The sequence below is a fragment of the Apodemus sylvaticus genome, chromosome 14 (genome assembly GCF_947179515.1).
Source record: "Apodemus sylvaticus chromosome 14, mApoSyl1.1, whole genome shotgun sequence".
Classification (NCBI taxonomy): Eukaryota; Metazoa; Chordata; class Mammalia; order Rodentia; family Muridae; genus Apodemus; species Apodemus sylvaticus.
The window spans coordinates 72,548,352-72,562,041 of NC_067485.1; the positions used below are offsets into that span (position 1 = coordinate 72,548,352).

General features: G+C 39.7%; 2 protein-coding genes across 8 annotated transcripts in view; one reads left to right on the forward strand and one right to left on the reverse strand.

The window, feature by feature from the left end:
- The window catches only part of LOC127665122 (ankyrin repeat domain-containing protein 26-like), a 922,395-nt gene that overhangs the window by 610,605 nt on the left and 298,100 nt on the right, over positions 1 to 13,690 (reverse strand). The window lies entirely within an intron of this gene.
- LOC127665125 (ankyrin repeat domain-containing protein 26-like) overlaps positions 1 to 13,690 on the forward strand; it is an 870,635-nt gene that overhangs the window by 372,217 nt on the left and 484,728 nt on the right. For 4 of the 7 annotated variants that reach the window (XM_052157544.1, XM_052157549.1, XM_052157547.1 and 1 more), the window contains one exon: positions 2,337 to 2,452. The gene's annotated coding sequence lies outside the window, so the exon portion shown is untranslated. The other 3 variants (XM_052157548.1, XM_052157545.1, XM_052157552.1) reach the window with 3 other exon arrangements.

Sequence of the window (13,690 nt, forward strand, 5' to 3'; positions counted from 1 at the left end):
AGGTAATGTATCCTTTTACAAGAGCATGATGAATTCTGACATAAGCAAAGATGGGATCCAAGCTATTTTGAAGGGATAATTCTCTTAATATTTTCAAGGACAAAGGAGGTCTGTGGCACTTGCAGTTTTCTTGGATTAGTTAGATCACGCTGGACTTCTTAAGGAAGATTGAAAATGTCCTTCTGTCCATGTGCAAGACACAACTCCATAATGTGACCTCTGTTGCATGGCCTGCATAAGATACTGAGCTGTTGTTCATCAAAATCTTAGGGTTAAGCAAGAACGCAATAACACAGGTCCTAAAATTCTGTGGATGTGGCTATTTCAGCTAGCAATGCAAATATTATCGTAACGTACAGCATCTAGCTCTCTAAATTTATAGCAAATGATGCAAAGGTCAGATAAGATATGGTATACCTGGAACTAGTACTGAGTTTATTATCTCTGGCCCTTAGCGTGTCTCTTTGAATGTTTTTATGGTCAAGGTCTCTTTGAATTTTGTCTAAATCTAAGGAGAAATTTTTATCAAAGTTTAGAACTCTACATCCAGATTTCCTTTTCACCTTTATTAAGTGAGCTTTCCCAAACCATTAAATCTCATGGCTTTGATTACTGACATGGAGGATAGAGTCTTAGTGTCTGTGCTGTGATCATTGGCTATAACACTCATGTTCACTTGCAAATTTCAAATTCCGGATTACACACTCAATTCTATGTCGCAAAGCTTATTCTATATTTGTTATTTTTAGAGTTTGTAGATAAATAATAAAATTATCCTTAGCTAGTTTATAAATTTTATGGCTAATATTGTAAGCTATATATATATTTACCATGTAGAATTCTTTTTAATAACTAGAGTTATTTTTTCCTTTTTTTCTGGAATGAAATATGTGGATTCCTGCAAAATTTAAACAAGCTCCACTCCTGAGTTACCCTACCTTCTCTGAGATCAAGTCTTAAAATTGTTCTACAGTTTCATCAAAGGTAAAATTGGCTCACTTCATGTTTTGATCAAGTAGTACTTCAAATAGGCATAACTTAAATTGCTGTGACAATCAACAAGTACCCTTTTGTGCTTGAGGCTATAACCAGACTCTAGACCTCATAGGTCCCCCACAACTGCAGTGACTCACATCCTTGCAAAACATTCATGTCTACATTGATACATTTGTTTGCTTTTGACCAAGGACCTTGTTCAGTGTATTCTCAAATCTACTGTCTTTCAGCATCAGTCTTCTGATCATGCTTTGGGATTTGGGATTGTTGTTATATACCAAGCATTTTTTAAATCAAAATAATTTCTTTAATTCTGTGCTTTTCAAATATCTGTTCAGTTTGTCAACTATTACTCTAAATATTTCGTTCAAATATGTCAAACACCCAATAGCCAGAAAACTATAAGTTGTTTCATACGGTAATACTGACTTTGAACAAAATGTTGATTTAATTTACTTATGAACCAACAGCTGGCCAGGTGCATTGCCAGTGGAGCACCTGTCTATTCTGAATTCTAAGTCTAATTACTATTCTAGTTCTTGGGCCCTAAGGGCACACTTGCATGGGACTGTTTGTTGCCTCAGGCCAGTGCCTCATACCTGCTTGCTTTGCTTTCTTTTATCTCATATATAAACCACATAGTCAATCATCATGGAGCATATGTTAGATAAGCTGTTGGTGAGACATTCCTGTCTCCAGCCATCTAAGGCTTAGGCTAATAGTAGAGCACTTCAAGGTAGATGTCATGATAACCAGAGAGACTGCATGCTTTAGCATGAAAAATATTAGATAAAACTTTATGAAGTTCATGGACATATTTTACTTATTTTCTTATGTCTCTCACAAAGTCTTTCATATATTTTTCTCATCTGTAACTAATACTTGAGTGTCTCAGTCACACAATGCCTCAATTTTAATTGGAAAATATCAGGATACTGTTTATTCTGATTGGACACATTACACTAAGACACTTGGAGTTTCTCTTTTTGAGTTAGTATAGTGAGAGTGGGTCTAAAACCTTAAACATCATAGTTTTGCTGTTGCAAATATTTACATAGCTTTTAGGCAGACATCTTTGGGATTTATACATTCTGTTGTGAGTCATCTTTTCTTCCAAAAATGATGTACACACATGATCCAAAAATGTGCTTGTGTTGTCATTTTATATAGGGATCTTGTCAGACTGTGTGGGGCAGTGGTGCAAATCATCAGTTCTGTATTCTTGGTTCTCTGTATTCCCATGGCTACTCTGTGAACTCTATCAACTTGGACAGCTTATTTTCATTTGCCTTCATTTAATTTTATTTTTTAAAAGATTTATTTATTTATTTTATGTATAGGTTTGCACTGTCACAGTTTTCAGACATATCAAAAGAGAGCATCGGATCTCCATTTCAGGTGGTGGTGAGCCAGTCCCTGGTTTCTGGCAACTGAACTCAGGACCTCTGGAAGAAGAGTGAGTGCTCTTAACTGGTGACTCATCTCTCCAGCACTCTTCTTCATGTTAAACAAGGAACTTTGTTGACTAATTCAGAATGTTGTGTGGAGGTGAGTAGATGATATTGTCTCCAGGTATCCTATCTATAGCTTACCTCACGCAATTCAGCACAGGGCTGGGGACAAGCAAATCTGGAAGTCATGGGTTCACAAGTGTAGCCACACCCCATCCTTGTCTCACAGCAGAGAGAGTTTTCAAGGGGAAGAAAAGGAAGATCTCCAGTTGCCTTGCAGAGAGAGAGATCCTTGAGATTGGATTCTTAATGATAAGTCTGGGAGATAGTGGAGAAATCTGGGACTAGAGTAATATGTTTTATTTGTAGAGCAGAAGGGCCCAAAGTTCCTCTGCTCCACCCCAAATGCCCTTTGTTTCTATCACAGGTACCTTTTTGTAACTGGTATTCTTAGACACTGTTGTCTCCTACATATGCTGCTATGTCTTTAAGTTTGTTTTTGAGGAACAAATCTCCAAAAACAGAAGTTTGAAAACAAATAAGAGATTGAGTTTATCTCAGCTGTAGAATTATGGTCTTTTGTATTTTCCCTGACAATTGCCCCCGTAATGATAGCCCATCTGGGCCACCCAAATGAGCAATATGATTCTGTGACAGTGGCTGGTTAAATATGAATTTACCAAAAAGAAAGGCAAAAGGCATAAGTCAAGAAACTATACTATGGGAAGCTGTTCTAGGCAAGTTCTGCAAGATCATACAAATCTATGGAAAGGGAAGTCTTTATTTTTAAGTTTGTTAGGTTACTCCAAATGGATTTCATTGTAGCATTTTCATATGTGTGTGTCATACTTCATTCTTATGCATCCCCAATCCCCACTGGCTTTCCCCATACACACAGCAGTAGTATTCTGATCTGAACAAAGCCTGAGCTGAGTGAGACTCACAACATGACAGGATCATTGCATCACCATCCCCATCACCAAGCACCTCTTAGATTGCAGATCTCTTGGCACTACCCTGATGTATTAGAATAAAACAACCTGTGGGAAATTTTAAATATACAATCTGTTAGTGAAGGTATTTATGGAAATTCATAATGAGATTACTAGAGGAGTTGCGATTTATTTAATCTATGTAATTTTATTTATTTGCATTCTAGTAATTTCCCCCACTCAGTCCTCCTCTTATGCTTCATTCCATTCCTCCTCCCTCTTGCCTCAGAGAGGGTGGTTCCCCCCACCAGGCCTCACCTTTTCCTGGGGCCTCAAGTCCATCAAGGTTTCAGCACATCATCTCCCACTGATATTAGACCAGGCAGACCCCTGCTACATATGTGTCAGGGGCCTTGGACCAGCTTTTATGTGTTCCTGGTTGGTGACTCAGGTTCTGGTAGCTCCTTGGGATCTGGGTTAGTTGAGAATGGTGATCTTCATAAAGGTTGCTCTCCCTTCCAGTTTCTTCAATACTTCCCTAATTAAACCATTGGGGTTCCAAACATCAGTCCAATTGTTGGGTGTAAGTATCTGCTTCTGTGTCAGTCAGCTGCTGGTTGGGCCTCTCAGAGGGCAGCTGCACCTGCCTCTTTTCTGTAAACACATCAGAGCATGGCAGTGTCAGCCCTTGGTGGCCTCCCATGATATGGATCCAAAGTTGCCTTTCCTTCAGTTTCTTCTCCATTTTTGTCCCTGACATTCTTTTAAACAGGCAAAAGTCTGGGTCAGGTATTTTAACTGGGTTAGTAACCCTATCCCACCATGTAAGTCTATGTCTATCTCCTGGAGGTAAACTCTTCAAGTTCCTTTTCCCCAAAAGGTTAGGTGCCCCCAATAAGTGCTGAGAATGTCTAACTTACAGGAACTCTGGAACTTTCTACAGGGTCCTCACACCTCTCACTCCCCTTATTTACATTCCTTCCCTTGATCCTCTGGGCTTCTCTCCAGACACTTCTTGCATACCTGTTTATGTTTACCCCCACCTTGATCCCTGCCTCCTTTTACCTCCTGTGAGTATTTCCTCCCTGCTTCCATGTGGGAATCGAAGCCTCCTCATTTGGGCATTTCTGCTTGTTACAACCTGATTCTGTAGGCTGAAACTGTACTTTTTGGCTAATATCCACCTATGGATAGCATGCATGTCCTTTTGGGTCTGAGTTACCTAATTTAGCATATTTTCTAGTTCCATTCATTTGTATACCAAATTCATGAATGTCATCATTTTTATTAATAGTACTCCAATGTGTAAATGAACTACATTTTCTGAATCCATTCTTTAGTTGAAGGAAATTTGTGTTGTTTCTAGCTTCTGGCTATTACAAATAGGCCTGCTATGAACATGATGCAGTATGTGTCCTAGTAGTGTGGTGGGGAGTCCTTTGGGTATGTTCTCAAAAGTGGTATAGCTAGATCATCAGGTAGAACTATTTCCAATTTTCTGAAGAATCACCAGATTGATTTCCAGAGTAGTTGTGCTGGTTTGCAACCCCACCAGCAATGGACAAGTGTTCCTCTTTCTTCACATCTTTCTCAGCAAGTGCTGTCACTTGAGGTGTGGGTCTTCAACATTCTGACTGGAATGAGGTAGGAACTCAGGGTCATTTTGTTTTATACTTGCTAAAACCAATAGTGATATTAATCACATGGTATTGTTACAGGGACCGAGAAATCAATAGAATAAATTGAAGACAAATTGAAGAATCAATATGAAGAGAAAACTCATAGACTTATGGACACTTGATCTTTGATAAAGAAACAAAAAAAATACAGTGGAAAAAAGAAGGAATCTACAATAACTAGTGCTGGTCCAACTTATATTCTGTATTTAGGAGACCAAATATATATATCCATACTTATCAACTTGCAAAAATCTCAAGTCCAAGTGGATGGTGTTCCTCAATATCAAACCAGATACACTGAGTCTAATCGAAGAGAACTTGTAAAAGAGTTTCAAACTCACTTGCACTTGCACAGGGGGAAAATTCCAGAACAGAACACTAATGGCTCAGGATCTAAAATCAACAATTGATAAATGGGACCTAATGAAACTGAAATGATTCTGTAAGACAAAAGGTGGCATCATTAGCACAACTAGGCATCTAAGGATTGGGAAAAATTCTTCACTAACTGTACATCCTACTGGAGGCTAATATCTAAAATATATAAAGAACTCAACAAGTTAATCTTCAAAAACCCAAATAACCTAATTAAAAAATGTGGTACAGAGCAAAACAGAGAATTTACAACAGAAGAATCTTGAAAGGCAAAGAAACACTTAAAAATATTCAAAGTCCTTTGTTATCAGGAGTTGTGATTTTGATGTTAAGTGAAACTTGAAGAATGATATTTCCTTGAATCATCACAAGATATTCTGGATACTTATAAGGGAAGATAAATTAATTCAACAGACTAAAGAAGTATTACAGGATGTGTGGCATTCTTACTCTTGTTTAATCTTACAATTGTCATAAATATGTGTACATCAAATAAATCTTCATACTATAACCATCAGATTGGAAATAAAAGCCTGCACACTCCTTACGGTTCTACATTAGAAAGAGGGGACAAAAATAGTACACATGATGTGTTTCCTAGTGATTCATAATTTTGGGACTTCCATAAATGATTCCCATGACTTGCTTTCTGTTGGGGAAATAGTCTCCTCTCCTTCTTTTCCATTATCATAGGTTCACAATTAATGTTCATCTTCTAGAGGGCCTAAATTTTAAAACTCTCCTACAAGTTAAGTGTCTATACTGCTGTGCTCTTCCTCACCTGATGTAAGCATCCCGTCCCGTGGCATATATGAGATTAGGGAAATCACTATTTTTATAGTGTCATGTGTTTTGCCAAAATATCCACTTTCTCTGCATCATATCTCTCAAGAAAAACATCCGAGGAACACTTCTGTCCAGAAATGTTGCAAACATTTGGTAAAGCATTTCCCATTCTTCACAGGCAATACAGAATATGTGGCATACTCTTTGAATTTGAATGAAGTCTTAATTCACCATGTTTTTTTGAATGTTTCAAAATTATTCCTATTGGTTTCTCAAATAATGTTGAGATGAATATATATTAATGAGTCTAGTTATATAAAATATCTAGCCCCATTCTAGTTCTTATTGACAGGGTCAGATTGTTCTTGCATTTGACCCCCATTATAATCCAGAATAAAGCACCCTGTGTTGTAAGGAACCATAACAACAGGGATGATTTGGTTTCAGATTCATTTCTCAGATTTGTTCAAGGCTTCTAGGATAGCTAATTTATACTGAAAGCATCACTGAGTTCATGGCAATTAGGGTAGGTTGTTAAGCTTCCAGTGGTGAAGCAAAGTATTTCAGTTATAAGAGAATATTTAGAATCAGAATCAAGGAAAACCAGCCTAGTGGCTGGTCCAGGGCTCACGGGGTCAGGGTGACATAGGCAGATTGGGCCTAGTGGGGCAAGTGGATGGATCTGCATGTGACATGGATCCAATAGGAGCAGAAGGGGCTGGTCAATGCCCTGTGGATGTAGATTTTGAAGACCTCTAAGGGTGTGGCCTGTCTATGGTATTTGAGAGTCTTACTAGTTACAGTTGCCTGCATGGGAATTTATATTCTCTTAGGGTGTGTATGACATCTGCCCAGGATCTTGATGCTTTCATAGTTTCTGTTGAGAACTCTTGTGTAATTGTGATAGGTCTGCCTTTATATTTTCTTGACATTTTCTGTTAATGCTTTTAATGTTCTTTCTGTGTTTAGTGTATTTGGTGTTTTGACTGTTATGTGACTGGAGGATTTTCTGTTCTGGTCCAATCTATTTGAAGTTCTGTAATCTTCTTGTATGTTCATGGGCATCTCTTTCTTTGGGTTAGGGAAGTTTTCTTCTATAATATTGTTGAAGATATTTACTGGCCTTAAGACTGGAAATCTTCACTCTCTTCTATACCAATCATCCTTAGGTTTGGTCTTTGCATTGTGTCCTGAATTTCCTGGATGGTTTGGGTTAGGAGCTTTTAACATTTTGCCTTTTTTTTTTTTTTTTTTTTTTTTACTTTGGTGTCAATGTTTTCTATGGTGTCTTCTGAACCTGAGATTCTCTCTTCTATCTCTTATATTCTGATGGTAATGATTGCATCTATGACTCTTGATCTATTTCCTATGTTCTCTATGTCCAGAGTTGTTTACTTTTGTGATTTTTTTATTGTTACTCCCTCTATTTTAGAAGTTGTGCTTTCCTATAAGTCTTTAAGGACTTCAACCTGTTTACCTGTATTTCTTTGTGTTTTTTTTTTATTCCATATATTCTTTATTTACATTCCAAGTGACTTCCCCTCTCCTGGATGCCCATGAACCCTCTTCCCTCCCCCTGTTCCCCAATCCACCACTTCCTCATTCCCTGTCCTGGTATTCTCCTACACTGCTCTACTGAGCCTTTCCTGGACCAGGGGCCACCCCTTCCTTCTTCTTGGGCATCATTTGATATGTGAATTGTGCCTTGGGTATTCCAAGCTTCTAGGCTAATATCCACTTATCAGTGAGTGCATACCACAAGTATTCTTTTCTGACAGGGTTACCTCACTTAGTATGTTCTCCAGCTCTATCCATTTGACTAAGAATTTCATGAATTCATTATTTTTAATGGCTGAATAGTACTCCATTGTGTATATATACCACATTTTCTGTATCCATTCCTCCACTGAGGGACATCTGGGTTCTTTCCAGCTTCTGGCTATTGTACATAGGACTGCTATGAACATAGTGGAGCATGTATCCTTATTACATGCTGGGGAATCCTCTGGGTATATGCCCAGGAGTGGTGTAGCAGGGTCCTCCGAAGTATCATTTGCTGTTTTCTGAGGAACCTCCAGACTGATTTCCAGAGTGGTAGTACCTGCTTGCAATCCCACAAGCAGTGGAGGAGTGTTCCTCTTTCTCCACATCCTCGCCAGCACCTGTTTTCTCCTGAATTTTTGATCTTAGCCATTGTGACTGTTGTGACATGAAATCTCAGGGTTGTTTTGATTTGTATTTCCCTGATGACTAAGGATGTTGAACATTTCTTTAGGCGCTTCTCACCATTCAATATTCCTCAGGTAGAAATTCCTTCTTGAGCTCGGTTCCCCATTTTTAAGGGGGGTGTTTAGCTCTCTATAGTCTACCTTCTTGAGTTCTTTGTATATCTTGGATATAAGCCCTCTGTCAGATGTAGTGTTGGTAAAGATCTTTTCCCAGGTTGTTGGTTGCTGTTTTGTCCTTTTGACAATGTCCTTTGCTTTACAGAAACTTTGTAATTTTATGAAGTCCATTTGTCAATTCTTGATCTTAGAGCACAAGCTATTGGTGTTCTGTTGTGGAAATTTTCCCCTGTGCCCATGTCCTAAGGGTCTTCCCCGGTTCCTTTTTTATTAGTTTCAGTGTGTCTGGATTTATGTGGAGGTTCTTGATCCACTTGGACTTGAGCTTAGTACAAGGAAATAAGAATGGATCAATTTGCATTCTTTTGCATGCTGACCTCCAGTTGAACCAGCACCATTTGTTGAAAAGGCTATCTTTGTTTCCACTGGATGATTGTAGCTCTCTTGTCAAAGATCAAGGGACCATAATTCTGTGGGTTCATTTCTGGGTCTTCAATTAAATTCCACTGATCTACTTGCCTGTCACTGTACCAATACCATGTAGTTTTTAACTCAATTGCTCTGTAGTACTGCTTGAGGTCAGGGATACTGATTCCCCCAGAAGATCTGTTACTGTTGAGGATAGTTTTAGATATCCTGGGGGTTTTTTTGTTTGTTTGTTTTTGTTTTTGTTTTTTTTTTTTTTGTTATTCCAGATGAATTTGAGAATTGCTCTTTCTAAGTCTATGAAGAATTGAGTTGGGATTTTGATGGGGATTTCTTTCTTAGCCTGTTTATCCTTTGAGTATAGGAAGGCAACTGATTTGCTTGAGTTAATTTAATATCCTTTGCTGTTAATTTAAAAACACTTTGCTGAAGTTGTTTATCAGCTGTAGGTGTTCTCTGGTGGAGTTTTTTGGGTCACTTAAATATCTTATCATATCATCTGCAAATAGTGATAGTTTGACTTCTTCCTTTCCAATTTGTATCCCTTTTGTCTAGTCCTTGATTTTAGTGGGATTGCTTCAAGGGGGTTATTTCTGTCCTTCTTGAAGCCCTCTGTTAGCATCATGAGCCGTGATTTTAAATCCAATTCTTGCTTTTCTGGTGTGTTGGAGTATCCAAGACTTTCTGTTGTGGGAGTATTATGTTCAGATGGTGTCATGTCGCCTTAATTTCTGTGGATAATGTTCCTACATTTGCCTTTTTGTCATCTGGTTATCTCTGGTGTTAGTTGGTTCTGCTGTCTCTGGCTTGTCTCTCCTGTGTGCATGGAAGCCTGTATCAGCACCCCTGGGTGACTGGCTCTTCCCTGGCATAGAGTGTTGTGGCATTGCCCAGATCCTAAGTGCAGGTGGGGCTCTGGCTAACCCTATCCCAGCTGTTTCTCTCTGTTCTTCCATAGTTCTAAGATGCTCTCATTATTCCTGTCATTCATAGGATAGACAACCTGAATACTGAACTTCATCTTGTTTTGCCTCGACTTGTAGACATTGGTATTCCTAGACTGTCAAGTAGGGCAGATCCCCTGGTGATCATGGCACTCCCTCAGCTAGAAGCTTTTCTGTGAATGACAAACAGCATTCTCCTTGCTATCACTAGGCAGAAACCCATCTGTTGCATTTATTTTGACTTCTGAAATCCACCTGTCTGGAAGACACTTATGGGAGAGGTCCTAAAACATTCAGCTGACAGTTATGTGCAATTCAAAAACAGAGCGAGGGAGGAGGAGCCACTTGCACAGAGCCCTTATGAAAACTGTAGATGAAGTCAGAATTGCACCCCCAAGTCTGACTGCTTTTTCACCTTTGAAAGGCAGGAAACTTAGTTGTATGTAACCTATGCTTGTAAGATGCTTTAAGGTGCTAGACAAAAGACACTAAATAACATCCCAAATTATTTACATTTGTTGATACCTCAAGGGACTACCAATCTAAATGTAGACAATCAGTTGTTAAAGTATAATTGACTGACAGCTTTACTTGGTCAAGAGATAACCTAGGGTATATCTGTAATATGAAGATGCTCCCAGAGACAAATAGGTCCTAGGGGCTCTGACCTAATGAATGGTTTAATCCATTGATGGGTTGAGAAAATTGAACAGATTATGTGCAGCTGTGGGAAGTATGGTCCAGTTAGAGGAAGTAGGTCACTGAAGGCTCTGTGTTACCCTGCCCTGTGTTGTCATGGTTCCTATCTGCTTCCTGCCTGGCATGAGGTGAGCAACTACCGCCCCTACTTTCTTACACTGCCAGGATACTTTGTCTCACTCAGAAACCCAAAGCAAGTGACCGTGGGCTGAAACCATGAGCAAAATCAACCCTTCCTCTTTTAAGTTGTTACTGCAGGGCATTCTGGTGCAGATCCTTATGCTGGCTGACCAATCAGCTCTCTGATGTCAGGATATTGGCAGGGAAAGCTTGTTCTAGACTTTTCCTATTGCTACTGATTTCTTGCTGGTAATCTCTGGATACCCTTGTCTGATATAAGAATCATTTTTGCACACCAGGCTCCCAGGGCAAGTCCTACTATGTCTTATAGTCCTGGTTCATAAGGATGCTAGTCAGTAGATTAGGAGCCAAACTCAACAAACTGTGAACTGTGGGGGAGCACAGTTTAGAAGAAGTACAGGGGACTGGGACTGTGAATTATCCAAACTCCACAAAGCTGGTTAGGAATGAAAGGGATGTTATCAACAGGCAGTGTCTGGTCTTTCATAGTGTCTCCTTTGATGATTCCTTCCTTCCTTCCTTCCTTCCTTCCTTCCTTCCTTCCTTCCTTCCTTCCTTCCTTCCTTCCTTCCTTCCTTCCTTCCTTTCCTTCCTTCCTTCCTCCTTTCTGTTCCCTTCCTCTCTCCATCCCTCTCCCTTCTTCCTATCTTTTCTTTCTTCCTGAATGGGATCTTACTATGTAGATCAGGGTAGCCTTGAATTCAAGATCCCCCTGCCTCAGTCAAGTTTTGGGATTGCAGATGCCTAACACCACACCCTGCTATTAGCCACATACAAATAAAAACACAACCCTATGCAGACATCAGCATCTGAACTACATCTTACTTCTTTTTTAAGTTTCATACTGGTGTGCCCACCTGCTTTCCTGGAGTCTCCACTGTAACAAATCATGGATTGCTCAAGTGTTGCTGTACAAAAGAGCTCAGATTATATCCAGCTGTCCTCCCTGTCTCTTTCTGTGTGTCTCTTTGTCTCTTTTTCTTCCTGTCTCTTTCTCATGTAGCCCAGGCTGCCCTCAAACTTGCTGTATAGCCCAGAATGACCTTAAATTTATAATCCTGCTCCTCTGCTTCCCTTAGACAGACTCATGGGAAGTGATGGAGCAGGGCTGTGGAGGAGGCTCAGTAGGTTGAGTGCTTGGCTTGTGTGCATGAGGCCCAGCACTGTGTAAATAAAGCAGGTTGTACATGCCTGTGATTGCGGCATGGGGAGGCAGAGGCAGAAGGATCAGGAGTTCACGTCCACCCCTAGCTTTATGTTGTCTGTGCTTCATCATATCTCATGATCCACATTGGTCATTGTGCCATTCAAAACCCACAGAGTAATAGAAACATGTTTCACTGCTCCTACTGTATTCTGGACCCTGGGGATGTGAGAGCGGCAAGATGTGGCTTCTGGTCTCCATTGTGAGCCGACTTGGCCGAGGCAATAAAGCAAAGGTGCTTTGTGAAATTCAGAGAGGATAGGATGAAGTGACTCAGAGGTATGCACAGGAAAGAGCAGATTTGCGATGAAGCCACACACAACTCTGTTTCAGCAGGATTACTAGTTACAGGCACTCAATGAGGATTCTGGGCTCTTCAGCTCTAATTTGCGCAGACTGTCCATGACCAGCAGATGGCGCCAAACGACTGACTGAAGTCAATTGGCAGTGCCTCTCAGGAAAAACCTAAGGAAAGCACTCTGTCAGATTAAGACCTTTTGATTTGCCCATTTTAATAGTACATATATATCAAAATAAAAAAATCAGACAAAGAAATGGCTTCCCTTGAGGAATTGTGGAATCATGGGAATAGAAATCAGGAAGTACTTCAGTGAAATAGCATCCCAATACAGACTGGCATAGAGAACTCCCATGACTGTGCATACATATGTGTACTCATGCATTTTGAGTATACACATGTGTGAGTGTGCACATGTGTATATGTGTATCTATGTACATATGTGAGTTTGTGTGAATATGTGGGTAAAATGCATGTGTTGGTTTATATATAGTTTCTGTATGTGTTTGAGGGTTTGTGAGTGGGTGCATATGGTCACATACAAGCTTAACCATGGTGTATGTTACATGTGAGTGCATATGTATGATTGTGAGGAATGTGAGTGTAAGTGTATGTATATATCCATGTATGAATGTGGGCATGTATAATTTTATTTTTGAGAGTAATTAAAAAATAAAATAGATGAGGAATGGAAGGATTGACATATTTTTAAAGGGCAAAGGTACGAGTGTTTATGACTCTTGAGGCAGTGGAACCTGGGAGAATGGAGCCTAAGCACCAAGACATATTAAACCCTCTGGCCGTAGCCAGCTTCACTCAGAGAATCAGACAATCTATACTCTAACAGTTAAGAAGAACCACATGAGTACAGTTTACAGTCACAAAGACAAGCCACACGTGACAGAAACATGTTCGTCTACATAGGCATATAAACAAACAACAACAGCCAAGTAAAATGAATGATCTGATGTAAACTCTCTCCTGTCCGCCATACATGGGAGGGACATGAAAACACATTTCAGGAACAAGTCTGTGCTTGGAAGAAACAGGTCACAGGACTCTTGTCTTGTTTCCTAGGAGTTTTCTCACAAGCACTCAGAATTGTCCTCACCACACTGTTCTTGGACTGTATTCTGACATAGCAATACTTAGAAGAACTTCTGAAGAGATACTGGAGGTGTGCTTGTGTGCACGTGTGTGTGTGTGTGTGTGTGTGTGTGTGTGTGTTCAAATGAATATGAGAGTGAGACCTTGATATGAAGATATTCATTAGAAGTCCCAAAGAAATGACTCAAATCTGTTTTTTCCAGTCATCTTGGATGAATATTGAATAAATGGAAGATTGGGTGGGTGGGGCACCAGCTCATTCAAGGACCATCCTGAATTCAGCTCCATCCTCTGAAGCTTTTGTCTC